Below are 19,179 nucleotides of genomic sequence, written 5' to 3'. Positions count from 1 at the left end.
CTCCTGACACTGTGACGGTACAGCTGATTGGCGAGGATAATTCTCCTGAGATTGTGACGTATTGTAGGTTTTGGATAGCTCTACGTCAGATTATATCAAATGTTCTATTTTTGTCTTCCATCATGAAACGGCTGGGACACGTGGTGTTAACTGTTTAGTCATTCCGTCGTCATCCTGTCATTCCATCATGATTCAGTTTCATTTCCTTATTTCTGCTATTGATGTACATATTCAATTGAGATTTGGTATACATAGACATCATGCCAGAGTCCGGGTCAACTTCTTGCTTGATTCTGCTTTAGTATTGACAGAGTTATGCCTCTTAGACTTATTCTTTTTGTAACGTATGTTGATAATGCAATATACTCTGTCAAATTATCTTCAGACTTTCATACACGGGAGCGAATATCCTTTTATGTAACATTTTTCAGGTCACCTTAGTAAACTCGGGTGACCTATTGTTACATGTATTGGTTGTCGCGCGTCGTCCTCCTAGCGTTAACATTGAACATTTTCGCTACCATTTTAATTATATGAAGCAAAGGCGGAGAAAAACTGCCAACATTTGACCAGTTTTCAAACATTTTCTCTACAACCTCACATGTGTAAGAAAAACTAAATGTATAGTGATGCAGAGCAGGAAGGTCTCTACCAAAATTGTAAATTTCATGATCCCCAGGGTAAGGGTTCTGAACCCAGGGCGGGACCAGATTTTGTATATGGTGTTTATGTGTAAAACATGTAAATTAACGTCATTTTTAGTGTTATTTAAAATAAATTGAAACTAAATGGATATTTAGAAAGGGCAGGTTGTCCTATATGAAAATTGTATATTCTAAAATGATCACAAGGTTTGGGGTTTTGGTATCAGGGTGTCAGTATGTTTAATCAGCTTGTATGTATAGTGTGTCGTATGTTTAATCAGCTTGTATGTACAGTGTGTGGTATGTTTAGTCAGCTTGTATGTACAGTGTGTGGTATTTTTAGTCAGCTTGTATGTACAGTGTGTGGTATGTTTAGTCAGCTTGTATGTACAGAGTGTGGTATGTTTAATCAGCTTGTATGTACAGTGTGTTGTATGTTTAGTCAGCTTGTATGTACAATGTGTGGTATGTTTAATCAGCTTGTATGTACAATGTGTTGGATGTTTAATCAGCTTGTATGTACAGTGTGTGGTATGTTTAATCAGCTTGTATGTACAATATGTGGTATGTTATTCAGCTTGTATGTACAGTGTGTGGAATGTTTAATCAGCTTGTATGTACAATGTGTGGTATGTTTAGTCAGCTTGTATGTACAGAGTGTGGTATGTTTAATCAGCTTGTATGTACAGAGTGTGGTATGTTTAATCAGCTTGTATGTACAGTGTGTGGTATGTTTAGTCAGCTTCTATGTACAGAGTGTGGTATGTTTAGTCAGCTTGTATGTACAATGTGTCGTATGTTTAATCAGCTTGTATGTACAATGTGTGGTATGTTATTCAGCTTGTATGTACAGTGTGTCGTATGTTTAATCAGCTTGTATGTACAGTGTGTGGTATGTTTAATCAGCTTGTATGTACAGTGTGTGGAATGTTTAATCAGCTTGTATGTACAATGTGTGGTATGTTTAGTCAGCTTGTATGTACAGTGTGTGGTTTGTTTAATCAGCTTGTATATACAGTGTGTGGAATGTTTAATCAGCTTGTATGTACAATGTGTGGCATGTTTAATCAGCTTGTATGTACAATGTGTTGGATGTTTAAACAGCTTGTATGTACAGTGTGTGGTATGTTTAGTCAGCTTGTATGTACAGTGTGTGGTATGTTTAGTCAGCTTCTATGTACAGAGTGTGGTATGTTTAGTCAGCTTGTATGTACAGTGTGTGGTATGTTTAGTCAGCTTGTATGTACAGTGTGTGGTATGTTTAATCAGCTTGTATGTACAGAGTGTGGTATGTTTAATCAGCTTGTATGTACAGAGTGTGGTATGTTTAATCAGCTTGTATGTACAGTGTGTGGTATGCTTAGTCAGCTTGTATGTACAGTGTGTGGTATGTTTAGTCAGCTTGTATGTACAGTGTGTGGTATATTTAGTCAGCTTGTATGTACAGAGTGTGGTATGTTTAATCAGCTTGTATGTACATTGTGTGGTATGTTTAGTCAGCTTGTATGTACAGTGTGTGGCATGTTTAATCAGCTTGTATGTACAATGTGTGGCATGTTTAATCAGCTTGTATGTACAGTGTGTGGTATGTTTAGTCAGCTTGTATGTACAATGTGTGGCATGTTTAATCAGCTTGTATGTACAGTGTGTGGTATGCTTAGTCAGCTTGTATGTACAGTGTGTGGTATGTTTAGTCAGCTTGTATGTACAATGTGTGGTATGTTTAATCAGCTTGTATGTACAGTGTGTGGTATGTTTAATCAGCTTGTATGTACAGAGTGTGGTATGTTTAGTCAGCTTGTATGTACAGTGTGTGGTATGTTTAGTCAGCTTGTATGTACAGAGTGTGGTATGTTTAATCAGCTTGTATGTACAATGTGTGGTATGTTTAATCAGCTTGTATGTACAGTGTGTGGTTTGTTTAATCAACTTGTATATACAGTGTGTGGAATGTTTAATCAGCTTGTATATACAGTGTGTGGTATGTTTAGTCAGCTTGTATGTACAGAGTGTGGTATGTTTAGTCAGCTTGTATGTACAATGTGTCGTATGTTTAATCAGCTTGTATATACAATGTGTGGAATGTTTAATCAGCTTGTATGTACAGTGTGTGGTATGTTTAGTCAGCTTGTATGTGCAGTGTGTTGTATGTTTAATCAGCTTGTATGTACAATGTGTGGTATGTTTAGTCAGCTTGTATGTACAATGTGTGGCATGTTTAATCAGCTTATATGTACAATGTGTTGGATGTTTAAACAGCTTGTATGTACAATGTGTGGTATGTTTAATCAGCTTATATGTACAATGTGTTGGATGTTTAAACAGCTTGTATGTACAATGTGTCGTGTGTTTAATCAGCTTATATGTACAATATGTTGGATGTTTAAACAGCTTATATGTACAATGTGTTGGATGTTTAAACAGCTTGTATGTACAGTGTGTGGTATGTTTAATCAGCTTGTATGTACAATGTGTGGCATGTTTAATCAGCTTGTATGTACAGTGTGTGGTATGTTTAGTCAGCTTGTATGTACAGAGTGTGGTATGTTTAGTCAGCTTGTATGTACAATATGTGGTATGTTTAGTCAGCTTGTATGTACAGTGTGTGGTATGTTTAATCAGCTTGTATGTACAGTGTGTGGAATGTTTAATCAGCTTGTATGTACAATGTGTGGTATGTTTAGTCAGCTTGTATGTACAGTGTGTGGTATGTTTAGTCAGCTTCTATGTACAGAGTGTGGTATGTTTAGTCAGCTTGTATGTACAATGTGTCGTATGTTTAATCAGCTTGTATGTACAATGTGTGGTATGTTATTCAGCTTGTATGTACAGTGTGTGGTATGTTTAATCAGCTTGTATGTACAGTGTGTGGTATGTTTAATCAGCTTGTATGTACAGTGTGTGGAATGTTTAATCAGCTTGTATGTACAATGTGTGGCATGTTTAAACAGCTTGTATGTACAGAGTGTGGTAGGTTTAGTCAGCTTGTATGTACAGTGTGTGGTATGTTTAATCAGCTTGTATGTACAATGTGTGGTATGTTTAGTCAGCTTGTATGTACAGTGTGTGGTTTGTTTAATCAGCTTGTATATACAGTGTGTGGAATGTTTAATCAGCTTGTATGTACAATGTGTGGCATGTTTAATCAGCTTGTATGTACAATGTGTTGGATGTTTAAACAGCTTGTATGTACAGTGTGTGGTATGTTTAGTCAGCTTGTATGTACATAGTGTGGTATGTTTAGTCAATTTGTATGTACAATGTGTGGTATGTTTAAACAGCTTGTATGTACAATGTGTGGTATGTGTAGTCAGCTTGTATGTGTAGTGTGTTGTATGTTTAGTCAGCTAGTATGTACAGTGTGTGGTATGTTTAGTCAGCTTGTATGTACAATGTGTGGTATGTTTAGTCAGCTTGTATGTACAGTGTGTTGTATGTTTAATCAGCTTGTATGTACAATGTGTGGTATGTTTAGTCAGCTTGTATGTACAGTGTGTGATATGTTTAGTCAGCTTGTATGTGTAGTGTTTTGTATGTTTAGTCAGCTTGTATGTACAGAGTGTAGTATGTTTAGTCAGCTTGTATGTACAGTGTGTGGTATGTTTAGTCAGCTTTTATGTACAGTGTGTGGTATGTTTAATCAGCTTGTATGTACAGAGTGTGGTATGTTTAATCAGCTTGTATGTACAGAGTGTGGTATGTTTAATCAGCTTGTATGTACAGAGTGTGGTATGTTTAATCAGCTTGTATGTACAGTGTGTGGTATGTTTAATCAGCTTGTATGTACAGTGTGTGGTATGTTTAATCAGCTTGTATGTACAATATGTGGTATGTTATTCAGCTTGTATATACAGTGTGTGGAATGTTTAATCAGCTTGTATGTACAATGTGTGGTATGTTTAGTCAGCTTGTATGTACAGAGTGTGGTATGTTTAATCAGCTTGTATGTACAGTGTGTGGTATGTTTAGTCAGCTTCTATGTACAGAGTGTGGTATGTTTAGTCAGCTTGTATGTACAGAGTGTGGTATGTTTAATCAGCTTGTATGTACATTGTGTGGTATGTTTAGTCAGCTTGTATGTACAGTGTGTGGCATGTTTAATCAGCTTGTATGTACAATGTGTGGCATGTTTAATCAGCTTGTATGTACAGTGTGTGGTATGTTTAGTCAGCTTGTATGTACAATGTGTGGCATGTTTAATCAGCTTGTATGTACAGTGTGTGGTATGCTTAGTCAGCTTGTATGTACAGTGTGTTGTATGTTTAGTCAGCTTGTATGTACAATGTGTGGTATGTTTAATCAGCTTGTATGTACAGTGTGTAGTATGTTTAATCAGCTTGTATGTACAGAGTGTGGTATGTTTAGTCAGCTTGTATGTACAGTGTGTGGTATGTTTAGTCAGCTTGTATGTACAGAGTGTGGTATGTTTAATCAGCTTGTATGTACAATGTGTGGTATGTTTAATCAGCTTGTATGTACAGTGTGTGGTTTGTTTAATCAACTTGTATATACAGTGTGTGGAATGTTTAATCAGCTTGTATATACAGTGTGTGGTATGTTTAGTCAGCTTGTATGTACAGAGTGTGGTATGTTTAGTCAGCTTGTATGTACAATGTGTCGTATGTTTAATCAGCTTGTATATACAATGTGTGGAATGTTTAATCAGCTTGTATGTACAATGTGTGGTATGTTTAATCAGCTTATATGTACAATGTGTTGGATGTTTAAACAGCTTGTATGTACAATGTGTCGTGTGTTTAATCAGCTTATATGTACAATATGTTGGATGTTTAAACAGCTTATATGTACAATGTGTTGGATGTTTAAACAGCTTGTATGTACAGTGTGTGGTATGTTTAATCAGCTTGTATGTACAATGTGTGGCATGTTTAATCAGCTTGTATGTACAGTGTGTGGTATGTTTAGTCAGCTTGTATGTACAGAGTGTGGTATGTTTAGTCAGCTTGTATGTACAATATGTGGTATGTTTAGTCAGCTTGTATGTACAGTGTGTGGTATGTTTAATCAGCTTGTATGTACAGTGTGTGGAATGTTTAATCAGCTTGTATGTACAATGTGTGGTATGTTTAGTCAGCTTGTATGTACAGTGTGTGGTATGTTTAGTCAGCTTCTATGTACAGAGTGTGGTATGTTTAGTCAGCTTGTATGTACAATGTGTCGTATGTTTAATCAGCTTGTATGTACAATGTGTGGTATGTTATTCAGCTTGTATGTACAGTGTGTGGTATGTTTAATCAGCTTGTATGTACAGTGTGTGGTATGTTTAATCAGCTTGTATGTACAGTGTGTGGAATGTTTAATCAGCTTGTATGTACAATGTGTGGCATGTTTAAACAACTTGTATGTACAGAGTGTGGTAGGTTTAGTCAGCTTGTATGTACAGTGTGTGGTATGTTTAATCAGCTTGTATGTACAATGTGTGGTATGTTTAGTCAGCTTGTATGTACAGTGTGTGGTTTGTTTAATCAGCTTGTATATACAGTGTGTGGAATGTTTAATCAGCTTGTATGTACAATGTGTGGCATGTTTAATCAGCTTGTATGTACAATGTGTTGGATGTTTAAACAGCTTGTATGTACAGTGTGTGGTATGTTTAGTCAGCTTGTATGTACATAGTGTGGTATGTTTAGTCAGCTTGTATGTACAATGTGTGGTATGTTTAAACAGCTTGTATGTACAATGTGTGGTATGTGTAGTCAGCTTGTATGTGTAGTGTGTTGTATGTTTAGTCAGCTAGTATGTACAGTGTGTGGTATGTTTAGTCAGCTTGTATGTACAATGTGTGGTATGTTTAGTCAGCTTGTATGTACAGTGTGTTGTATGTTTAATCAGCTTGTATGTACAATGTGTGGTATGTTTAGTCAGCTTGTATGTACAGTGTGTGATATGTTTAGTCAGCTTGTATGTGTAGTGTTTTGTATGTTTAGTCAGCTTGTATGTACAGAGTGTAGTATGTTTAGTCAGCTTGTATGTACAGTGTGTGGTATGTTTAGTCAGCTTTTATGTACAGTGTGTGGTATGTTTAATCAGCTTGTATGTACAGAGTGTGGTATGTTTAATCAGCTTGTATGTACAGAGTGTGGTATGTTTAATCAGCTTGTATGTACAGAGTGTGGTATGTTTAATCAGCTTGTATGTACAGTGTGTGGTATGTTTAATCAGCTTGTATGTACAGAGTGTGGTATGTTTAGTCAGCTTGTATGTACAGTGTGTGGTATGTTTAGTCAGCTTGTATGTACAGAGTGTGGTATGTTTAATCAGCTTGTATGTACAATGTGTGGTATGTTTAATCAGCTTGTATGTACAGTGTGTGGTTTGTTTAATCAACTTGTATATACAGTGTGTGGAATGTTTAATCAGCTTGTATATACAGTGTGTGGTATGTTTAGTCAGCTTGTATGTACAGAGTGTGGTATGTTTAGTCAGCTTGTATGTACAATGTGTCGTATGTTTAATCAGCTTGTATATACAATGTGTGGAATGTTTAATCAGCTTGTATGTACAGTGTGTGGTATGTTTAGTCAGCTTGTATGTGCAGTGTGTTGTATGTTTAATCAGCTTGTATGTACAATGTGTGGTATGTTTAGTCAGCTTGTATGTACAATGTGTGGCATGTTTAATCAGCTTATATGTACAATGTGTTGGATGTTTAAACAGCTTGTATGTACAATGTGTGGTATGTTTAATCAGCTTATATGTACAATGTGTTGGATGTTTAAACAGCTTGTATGTACAATGTGTCGTGTGTTTAATCAGCTTATATGTACAATATGTTGGATGTTTAAACAGCTTATATGTACAATGTGTTGGATGTTTAAACAGCTTGTATGTACAGTGTGTGGTATGTTTAATCAGCTTGTATGTACAATGTGTGGCATGTTTAATCAGCTTGTATGTACAGTGTGTGGTATGTTTAGTCAGCTTGTATGTACAATATGTGGTATGTTTAGTCAGCTTGTATGTACAGTGTGTGGTATGTTTAATCAGCTTGTATATACAGTGTGTGGAATGTTTAATCAGCTTGTATGTACAGTGTGTGGTATGTTTAGTCAGCTTGTATGTACAGTGTATGGTATATTTAGTCAGCTTGTATGTACAGAGTGTGGTATGTTTAGTCAGCTTGTATGTACAATGTGTCGTATGTTTAATCAGCTTGTATGTACAATGTGTGGTATGTTATTCAGCTTGTATGTACAGTGTGTGGTATGTTTAATCAGCTTGTATGTACAGTGTGTGGTATGTTTAGTCAGCTTGTATGTACAATGTGTGGCATGTTTAATCAGCTTGTATGTACAGTGTGTGGTATGTTTAGTCAGCTTGTATGTGCAGTGTGTTGTATGTTTAATCAGCTTGTATGTACAGTGTGTACACTCGTAAGCCATGGATTTACTCTTTCTTTTCATTCATGGTAACCATGTGTTTGAATACCTGTCTAAACTAAAACCAATTATACAACTACCACAATTCACCTCGAATGATTTCATTTCCGTTTGTGGCCGTTTCAAAACTGTATTAAATGAAGAAAGAATAACTGATGCTTTTTTAATTCATCCATCTAGCTATGGGTTGTAAAGAGCATTTCCTCTTTCATCTGACACACAGGTTCGAACTGAATTCTATCGAGGAATGAAAAATACATCGAAAAGTCCCTCTCTTAATGTAACTTAAAATCAATCGTCAAAGCGTAGAAACTTCCAGCCTGGTTGATTTATATTTACAGACAAGGTGCTTTGTCCGTTAGGGAACCAATAAACTTCACAAAATGATCGTCACCAAAAATAAACCTAATTGAAGGTGAATCAGTGATAACGACCTATCGTTAACATTAATTAGTGGGCAGTGGCTTTTCGGACATCGTTCTGTAATTAATTTGTTAACGCCCCGCGGTGGGGTGGTAATGGTACATACTTGCGAATTGTGCATTTTATGACGTCAGAAGTCCAAGACCGTGGTGTTGCGGGTGTTTGCTGTGCATGTAGCTCTTGGACTAAACAACAAAGTGTAAATGTCAAATGTGATACATATTAAGAATAATTTATCATCTGACAATCTTCTTCTATGCAATGCACATAATATCACTTACTTTCTAATTTGAATTAAAAGAAATACGAAAATGTGTCTTTACAATTAGAAAATACAGAGTGCATGCGTCAAGCAAAAAGCTCCATGTATTTACCTTTTTTTTAACATTATAGTGTAATCGATATTAAACATAAATCAACACAACTTTGGCCATTAAAATATATTTATAGTTAAAATATGTACGTAAGAAATAATTTATTTTTTCTACAATATCATTTCTGTCACAGTTGGTGAACAATCTATCTGTCAGATTCTCAGCGCATAATGTTTTATTAAAATATTTCACTACTAAAACAAAGCTAAAGCGTAAATTCCCAAAGGAACTCTACCAAGTTCACATTAGACAGCTGAAAAAAGTTCATATTACAAATCTGAAAAAAGTTCATATTAGAAACCTGAAAAAAAGTTCATATTATACAGCTGAAAAAAAAGTTCATAAATCCCAGCTGAAATTTTCAACAACAAAAACCAAACATCCAAGCACAAGTTTATCTGTTATCTAAAAAATGACATCACAATATTTTACAAGACGAACTCCAAAAAACAAATTTGTAGTATTAATTATGAGTTATCTATAGCTGCAGCGCTTTGAAATTGAAATCATTTTGACGTTCTAGCCCTTTATAAAAATTTTGTCAGGAGGACAATATCTTAAACTGGTACCCCGCTGATTGGTGGCTACACACAAACATAAGACATGCGAAGTCAACAGGATACCAGTTTAGGCAAATGAGAACAGGGAATTATTTTTATTACTATCGTATCCAATGTGTTTGTAAACATTCTGAAGAACTTTTTGTGATTTTCTAGTCATGATCTTAAATTTCGCCACCTTTTTGTAACATACAAAATTTCACAAATATCTTAGACCCTATGCCTTTAACACATTATTTTACATAATTAAACTGTTTTGGCTACTAGTACGGGCACGTAGCAAAGAATGGATTTCAATAGAAATTAAGTAGAATACACACAGTGAATGTAAATATTGCAGAATAAATTGTCCAGATTATTTCGACTGATCAAGTAGTAGAATAATTCACAAATCTTGGGTACCAGGGGTGCATTTTACAAAAGAACTTAGAATTACTACCAACTTTACATATTGGATTTTTCCCGCTTATTGTGAGATAATTCACTCCAAAGTGAAATAGTGAAGAATTAATGTTGAAAATTAAGTTTCAGAAACGTTTTAATTCCTTCATTTAAACTAATAACAGTGTAATATCATTTAAGACTTGCGACTTTGTCGTAAGTTGTTTTGTAAAACGGGCACCAGATGCTGTTTAACGTTGGAATTTATTAAATGTTGACGCATGGGAAGCCACCTCAGTAAACTTCACAATGCATAACTTGTAAGGTTCTAATCCGCCACCTCAGTCAGCGTCACAATGCATAACTTGTAAGGTTCTAATCCGCCACCTCAGTCAACTTCACAATGCATAACTTGTAAGGTTCTAATCCGCCACCTCAGTCAGCGTCACAATGCATAACTTGTAAGGTTCTAATCCGCCACCTCAGTCAACTTCACAATGCATAACTTGTAAGGTTCTAATCCACCACCTCAGTCAGCGTCACAATGCATAACTTGTAAGGTTCTAATCCGCCACCTCAGTCAACTTCACAATGCATAACTTGTAAGGTTCTAATCCGCCACCTCAGTCAACTTCACAATGCATAACTTGTAAGGTTCTAATCCACCACCTCAGTCAGCGTCACAATGCATAACTTGTAAGGTTCTAATCCGCCACCTCAGTCAACTTCACAATGCATAACTTGTAAGGTTCTAATCCGCCACCTCAGTCAACTTCACAATGCATAACTTGTAAGGTTCTAATCCGCCACCTCAGTCAGCGTCACAATGCATAACTTGTAAGGTTCTAATCCGCCACCTCAGTCAACTTCACAATGCATAACTTGTAAGGTTCTAATCCGCCACCTCAGTCAGCGTCACAATGCATAACTTGTAAGGTTCTAATCCGCCACCTCAGTCAACTTCACAATGCATAACTTGTAAGGTTCTAATCCACCACCTCAGTCAGCGTCACAATGCATAACTTGTAAGGTTCTAATCCGCCACCTCAGTCAACTTCACAATGCATAACTTGTAAGGTTCTAATCCGCCACCTCAGTCAACTTCACAATGCATAACTTGTAAGGTTCTAATCCGCCACCTCAGTCAACTTCACAATGCATAACTTGTAAGGTTCTAATCCGCCACCTCAGTCACCTTCACAATGCATAACTTGTAAGGGTTCTAATCCGCCACGGTACCTTTCATTTGATAAACGTTATACCAATATTATGTACTCTAGACTAAGATATACTAGTACTCATAACTTGTAAGGATTCTAATCCGCCACCGTACCTTTCATTTGATAAACGTTATACCAATATTATGCACACTAAACTAAGATATACTAGTAACTGTTTGATCCACAATGCTTTACACAAGCACAACATCATCAATATACTCTTTGTTCTTGTGGTAATCTTTTTTGCTTGTAGAAATTATACAAATAATAGAAATGTTCTTTCCAATCGACTATTCGGAATCGATTTGGTCTAAATGAATACATATTTACTATTATGGGGTTATGCAAATTTTTTATTACAAACCACTACTAGTATTTTTGATGTCGTTCGTGAACTTATAGATGAGTCCTGTAGATTTAAGTAATGACTTTGTGCTATGTTATTTTATCTGCTTCACTAACTGTTTATCTATTGTATCTATTGTATCCATTACGTATGACAAATCATAAAGAGAGGAGTCAGAGAACTTGCCTCCAATCTGTTTAATCATTCTATAAAATATGTAACAAAACAACTCCCAAACATAAATTGTAACTTGTGACAGAATATTAGGAGAGGAAGGGAGAAGTGCCTGAGATATTTTTTTTAAATCGTGACATTGAGATGACTGACGGACCAATAACTTGTGAAAATAGATTCAAGTTTGAAAGTAGAATGTTAATGAAATGTATAGTACACAAATATATGTAACGGTCTATTATGTCAATGTCTATCTACAGCAATGCTAATTTGTTCAGAATTTCAGAATTCATCTGCCGTTCACAATTTTCACATGACTACAAAGACGGCGTCGACACACCAGTTTCCGGTCTCTGTTTTGTATAGTGTCACACAGCTCACACATGGCGTCGACACACCAGTTTCCGGTCTCTGTTTTGTATAGTGTCACACATGGCGTCGACACACCAGTTTCCGGTCTCTGTTTTGTATAGTGTCACACACATTACACATGGCGTCGACACACCAGTTTCCGGTCTCTGTTTTGTATAGTGTCACACACATTACACATGGCGTCGACACACCAGTTTCCGGTCTCTGTTTTGTATAGTGTCACACAGCTTACACATGGCGTTCGCAGTAAAACTGCTGGCATTGATACTCTCTGCAGCGTGTTGGTGAACTGAGTCTAATTCTACAAACAGGAGAAATAAAATACGATAGGAACCATGTACGCAATGACAATGATTTTGATACCTTGCAAACATTTAACTTTATAATGCAGACACATGCTGGGATATGGCGTGTGTTATTCTGGACCGCTCGCTCCGTCGTCCCTTCGTCTTCTTTCATCTTCATATCCTCGCTCTCTCGCTCTAGCCCATCGTTTTGGCCTTAAATGCATGAGGCCGAGGAAGTGAGAAAGCTATCAGCCCACCAATAGGAAACCAATTCCCCACTTAGTTTATTTTTTTTGATGAAGGCACTGACTATAAAGCAAAGGGTTAGTACTTTCTTACCAAAGAGAACTACTTTTATGCGCAAGCTTTTATCCCAGATTTGGATGGTATCCTTCCCATCAGAAGTTGCACAAACAGACATAAACATTGCAACCACAGTAGAAAATAAAATAATGACGTATCCCATTTATTCTAATGGCTGTCCTAATCACGAGTGTTTCATTTTATATTTTCCTGAATATTAAAGCCAATCATAAACCGTTTAGGGACGTGAACTGTACCAGTGCGTCACGTGCAGTGTGAGGGAAAAGGATGGTAAATGAATAAATGACGTCCGTATAGTTTTTAAAAAAAATCAAATTCAAAGTTTCTGGGGTTATGCCATACATGTAATACGTCTGATTTTATTTCCACAGCTGATTCGAAAATTTACGGGGATCTGGGTTAGAATAGGTCATCAGTACCCCTTGCTTATCGTAAGAGTTGACTAAATAGGGCAGTCCTTCGGATGAGACCGCGAAAACTGAGGTCCCGTGTCACAGCAGGTGTGGCACAATGAAGATTCCTCTCTGCTCAATGGAAATAAGCGCCAATCACAGGTTCATTGGGTCATAGCAGTGAGGGTTCTTTATCGTGTCAAAGCCTGCCGCGACACGGGACCCCCGTTTTTAAGGTCCCGTGATTCTCACTTCTGAATGCCAAGCGTTTGACGAAGGCGCAATCACTACTTAAGATAACGTTTTAGGCTTGACACGGCTATGGCAAGAGCGGGACTCGAACTCACGACCTTCCGATTGTAATACATGTATCTATACCATCGTCACTATACATTTTGAAACCACTCCTATCATTGCTACGTCATATATTGATCACGTAACTCGTTCTGTGAACCCTGTCTCGGTATCTGCACGTCCTTGTAGAACTCAGCGTTCTGGTTTTATCTTCAACACATCAACCTATTCCACTGATTACGAAGCGAACGCTCTACCACTCAGTTACCGCGACCAGTGAAAATGTTTGAGATATCGTGAATCTTCAGCATTACCAAATGATGTCAAACGGTGAATATGGGTTTTATTTAAGCAAGGAAATAAACCATGGTGAAATATTGAAATAACCATGAAGTCCAAACTTTTTTTCATTTTCTCTTACAAACAGAAAAAAAGGTTGAAAATATTCTCTCACCTATTTTACTGCGTTAGTAAAAAAAAAAAAAAAAAAATAGGGACTGACTTTAGTTAGACTGGGATCTCATTATGGTCAGATTTGGGTACCAATGTATCTTGTATCAATGAATACATAGTAGTTTTGAATCTATGGTGGGATTTTTTACAGCGTACAAAAACAGGAATGTACAGAAAAGACAATTGGTGTATGGGCAGTTATATGTTTAACAATGGTCACAATTTATCCATCAGATTATTTCACATTTTATTTGATTTTTTCTTCATAATGTATACCATGCATCTCGCGAAATACTTCGACTGCAGGTACAATTTTTTTTTAAATCACGACATACTTTGATTCTAGATTTAAATGTAGTACACGACATATTTTTCAATTTGATGCCAAAGGATGAGCTAAATAGGAAAAGAACTTGAGACCTGTCAGAATGGATAAAATATAAGAGGAATGTTGAAATCTCGTATACGGCACATCAAAACAAAAGTGCACACCATCTATCTTTCTGTGTTTAGTTAACCTGAAGTGATGAGAGAAATAGATAGGTTATATGAGGAATATGTATCGGGCACACCAGAGGTGGTATCAGGTGCCTAGGAGGAATAAGCATCCCCTGTCGACCGGTCACACCCGCCGTGAGCCCTATATCCTGAGCAGTCAAAATAAAGTTTGTAACAACATTCAATTGTCTATCTATGTAAGGTGCATTATTGCAACTGTATTTTAAACGAACTTGGCTTTAATTTCACATTTGGTAATGAAACTTAATTGTCAAAGTTTCTTTTCAAAAGAGGACAATCTTCAAATAATTGGATGAAGAAATATGAGTTGCCATACTTAAGGTGGATTCCAAAACTTCACAATACATTGCTGGATCCAGTAAATGTTCTATCAAATCCCTACCTATACACAGAAATAATAACTGCTTTGAACGAGCAAATCCAGACTATTATACCACGATATAAGCGGGAAAGGGTATAACTCAAATGTGTATACTTAAAAAATTCCGATTAACTTTTAGTACTTTTGAAATCACAAAACTTTCCCCAAATCAGCAGCATCAAAACGTACAATTTTTCAACACTTCCATTCCTAGGCTTTTACACATCATAGACAGCTCCTTTTTCAATACAAATGGAACACGGAATTATTAGTATTTTATCATCAGTCATTCGAATATTACTTAGTTAAACACCACTCTGGTTCTACAGTTTACAAGTAAAATACTCTAAAGTTGATATTTAAAATGCTGGAGTTTCTTATTGACAATATCTAGTAGACATGGTCTTTAGTGATCCAACAGTCTGTTGGAAATCCCATGGACGCGATTGTGCTCCTTTATATCAGCCGACCTATTTTTATATTCTTATGAGGTAGAATTTAATCATAAACTTCTACATGAGAAGAAAACATATTTTGCTATGGCGTTCAACTCAATATTTAGATATATATTAAGAATGCTCATTTTCATTTCTCTAACGATTCCATATACCCCTAAGGATGACTCCGTTTGCTTGATCAGGATGTGTGGCTCACGGCGTGTTTGCTCAACTCTCTATTTTGTATTGCTTATAGGAGTTATGAGATTGATCACTGTTCATTCCTGTTAAGTCTAAATGAAAGTTTCCAACTGATGAAAGATGATCAATCTCGTAACTCCTATAAAGGTGAAGATAACGAACAGTGATCAATCTCGTAACTCCTATAAAGGTGAAGATAACGAACAGTGATCAATCTCATAACTCCTATAAAGGTGAAGATAACGAACAGTGATCAATCTCATAACTCCTATAAAGGTGAAGATAACGAACAGTGATCACTCTCATAACTCCTATAAAGGTGAAGATAACGAACAGTGATCACTCTCATAACTCCTATAAAGGTGAAGATAACGAACAGTGATCAATCTCATAACTCCTATAAAGGTGAAGATAACGAACAGTGATCAATCTCATAACTCCTATAAAGGTGAAGATAACGAACAGTGATCACTCTCATAACTCCTATAAAGGTGAAGATAACGAACAGTGATCAATCTCATAACTCCTATAAAGGTGAAGATAACGAACAGTGATCAATCTCATAACTCCTATAAAGGTGAAGATAACGAACAGTGATCAATCTCGTAACTCCTATAAGCAATATGAAATAGAGAGTTGGGCAAACACGGACCCTTAGCTTCTGAAAAATTCTAAAGAGCTTTTAGTAAACTTGAAATCACCTTTCATACATATTCTAAAACGTTAAGAACACTAGTTTGAATCAGCTATATTTACAAACACTAATTGAAAGAGACTGAATCCAAGAGACTCCTAAACTGCTTCTCGTACAGCAAATAAGGTGAAACCCTTCATCCCAGTATTTATTATACCGGTAACAACAGGTCTTTATCGGAGTTTTAAGTTGTTGGAAGACCTGATCACCGAACGCTATGTAGATATTGTCAATCATCCAGCATCCTGATATCAGACTGGTGTTTGTGGAAGTTTATGAAAGTAATTAATGATGAATATCTCCGAGCTCCATTGAAAAAGATGTGTGTTATGTCAAAAATCCTCATCTTTAATTTATCGTGAGAAATGGTGGTATAATGTGTTAAAAAGACATACGTTTTTTGTGTTGTTGATTTTGGAAAAGTTTTGTTATTTGAAATGTACTAAATGAAAATACACCTATGATTTACACCACTTCACGCATGTGTTGTGGCACGATATGTCTAACGTTCAGGGCTTGATTGGATTTTTACGGGATCCAGCTATGTATCTCTATATGCAAGGTGAAGATAACGAACAGTGATCAATCTCATAACTCCTATAAGCAATACAAAATAGATAGTTGGGCAAACACGGACCCCTGGACACACCAGAGATGGGATCAGGTGCCTAGGAGGAGTAATCATCCCCTGTTCACCGGTTACACCCGCCGTGAACCCTATATCCTGATCAGGTAAACGGAGTTATCCGCAGACAACATCAGTGTGCCAAGAACGGCTTAACAATCGGTATGAAACACGCCAGACAGCATTTGACCCAATGCGAAGTTGTACTGACGAACTAGATCGTTATAACGACCATAGAATTTGCGAAATGCTGACTTCAATTGAGACTGTTGAAACCCCTGTACCATCAGCTTGTTTGTCAGTAGCTTACTTCGATTTAGAAACTGACTCTATGCAGAACAAGCTCTTGCATATCGAATCAGTTGATATATATAAACACCATATGCAGGTGATAATGGAATATTGCTACATATATATGGGAAGTTGACGATGGAGTAGCTGAAATCATCCCGTTTGTCATACAGATGAGTTGTCAGTTTGCCGTTAATGTCTACTTTCAATAAAATATCTAAGTAAGAAGCAGATGTGGACGACTCTGTAGTGTCCTTTATGTCGAGCTCACAGGGATATATCAAATCGACATATGAATGAAAGCTATTATTGTTAATAGACAAAACGTCATCGATACATCTAAATGTCGAATTGAAGGCCACATCGAGAGATTTTTTCTTCTCGCGTAGAAGTAAAGGTTTGTGTAAAGGTTTTGTGAGGTTTGGGAATCCAGGATAGATACGGTAACTCATTTGTCCCGTTTACTGAGACATTAAATGTGCCTACAAATAAAAGGTCCCTAAGTGTAGTAAGCATCCCCTGTCGACTGACAAACATTCTAAAAATAGAATGCTTAGAATCTTGTCCAGGTCACACGTGTCAATTAAGTACAATGTATAACACAACAAAATCGAAAGTGATGAACAACTTTTAAAAAGTTCCTCGTGGCCATTTCTAACTCTGGCACTTTCGCTTTGTCGAAATGATGTCACATACGCTGGAGCTTTCTGTTTGAGGAATTAATCACTATGATAAAACATAATGTTTAAAAAGCATGGTTACATTTAAAATTATCATCAAACTGTATTCATGGTAACACATGAAATCCGCCATCTTCGGTTACTTCGTTGTTACAGATTGCGAATATACATATCTTGGACTGAATGGATAATAATTGAAATAGAGTTTTTGTCCACTTCGTTTATTCTTCGAATTTTTCTTATGGTAGTCCTCGTCTCTAGAAGCAAGGCTTGGGCTCTTAGAATATATGACCATGCATAACGTCACAATGGAAATCAATAATGTCTTTAAAATGAAGCTTTGGTTCGTTTTGATCCATTGTTCGCTACAATCGAGGTGCATAGCAACTGACTTTTGCGAAATCTTGGTACCAAATTATGTCATTGTAATCACGTGCGCAAAAGTGCAATGGAGGGTTATAGAGAACGTTATATGAGATTTATCAAATCGGGGGAGGCTACTGAAAAATAAGTTGATGTTACAGAGTTTACAGTCAGCATTCCGAAAATTCTCTGACCATGATAATAATGTAAAACTTATACGGTACCAATTTTAATGCACCAGATGCGCATTTCGACAAATAATGTCTCTTCAGTGATGCTCAACCGAATCTAATTTGCAAATACAACCTGTCATTAGGTAGAATGCTGTCTTGTGTGTTTCATACCAATTGTTAGACCGTTCTTTCTATGCTAAGTTTGTCTACGGATTACTCTCTTTAATTGATCGATATAGGGCCAACGGCAGGTATGACAGGTCAACAGGGGATGCTTACTCCTCCTAGGCACCAGATCCCACCTCTGGTGTGTCCTGGGGCTCGTGTTTGCCCTACTCATAATTTTGTTTATTTACATAGGAATTCTGATATTTATCAATGTTAGTTATCTTCCCCTTTTCATTATTCAGTTTTTTGATTGGTTAAAATATAAAATGTATTGTTTTTGAATGACATATTAAGGTTTCTTGTTGTTTGACGTCCCATTCGAGAATTGTTTACTACTGCAGGGGCGTCGCATTTCTCATATGAAGGACACAGTGTTCTGTTTACTAATGTAGGGGCGGCGCCAGTCTCATATGAAGGACACGGTGCTCTGTTTACTAATGTAGGGGCGGCGCCAGTCTCATATGAAGGACATGGTGCTCTTAAAAAGGTCGTAGCCGTGAGGGTTGTTTTATAAGATGATATCCGCACGACTTTCATTCTCAATCCCGGGTGCTTGTTGAAGGAACACTCTTTGCCTACATTAAATGTCTTACGTCTGACACGGCCCTGTAAACAAGAATCCAGCCGGTGTCTTCTGGCCTCGTGACCATAAACTGAGAATAGACTTCAGTCTAAATTTCGAATCCAGTTAACTGTTGAAATATTTGTCATAAACAAATACAAATTTTCAGTATAATGTCTTTGCATTTGAATGTATTAAAAACCTACACTTTATTAAACATCTGTGCTAGATAAACCTTAAGATATAAGTGATTTAAAATTTGACTAAGTCTATTCTCAATTTATGGTTTTGAGGGCAGGTTGCAACGCAAGCACCCTAAACACTAGGTTATCGCGAATGACGTGATGATAATGTTTATATAGAACTCGAATGACGTGATGATAATGTTTATATAGAACTCGAATGACGTGATGATAATGTTTATATAGAACTCGAATGACGTGATGATAATGTTTATATAG

The 19,179-nt window shown here is 36.6% G+C and overlaps 1 long non-coding RNA gene across 1 annotated transcript; it reads right to left on the bottom strand.

The window, feature by feature from the left end:
- Positions 1–8,892: 8,892 nt before the first annotated feature.
- Positions 8,893–12,672, bottom strand: LOC125664234 (uncharacterized). The gene is made up of 2 exons (XR_008799561.1): positions 12,521–12,672; positions 8,893–12,195 (listed from the first exon to the last, which is right to left on the bottom strand). It is a non-coding gene; the product is annotated as an uncharacterized LOC125664234 (long non-coding RNA).
- Positions 12,673–19,179: the final 6,507 nt, after the last annotated feature.

The sequence above is a fragment of the Ostrea edulis genome, chromosome 1 (assembly GCF_947568905.1).
Source record: "Ostrea edulis chromosome 1, xbOstEdul1.1, whole genome shotgun sequence".
NCBI lineage: Eukaryota > Metazoa > Mollusca > Bivalvia > Ostreida > Ostreidae > Ostrea > Ostrea edulis.
Note: the sequence above shows the minus strand (reverse complement) of the source record. Positions and strands in the feature narration are given on the sequence as shown.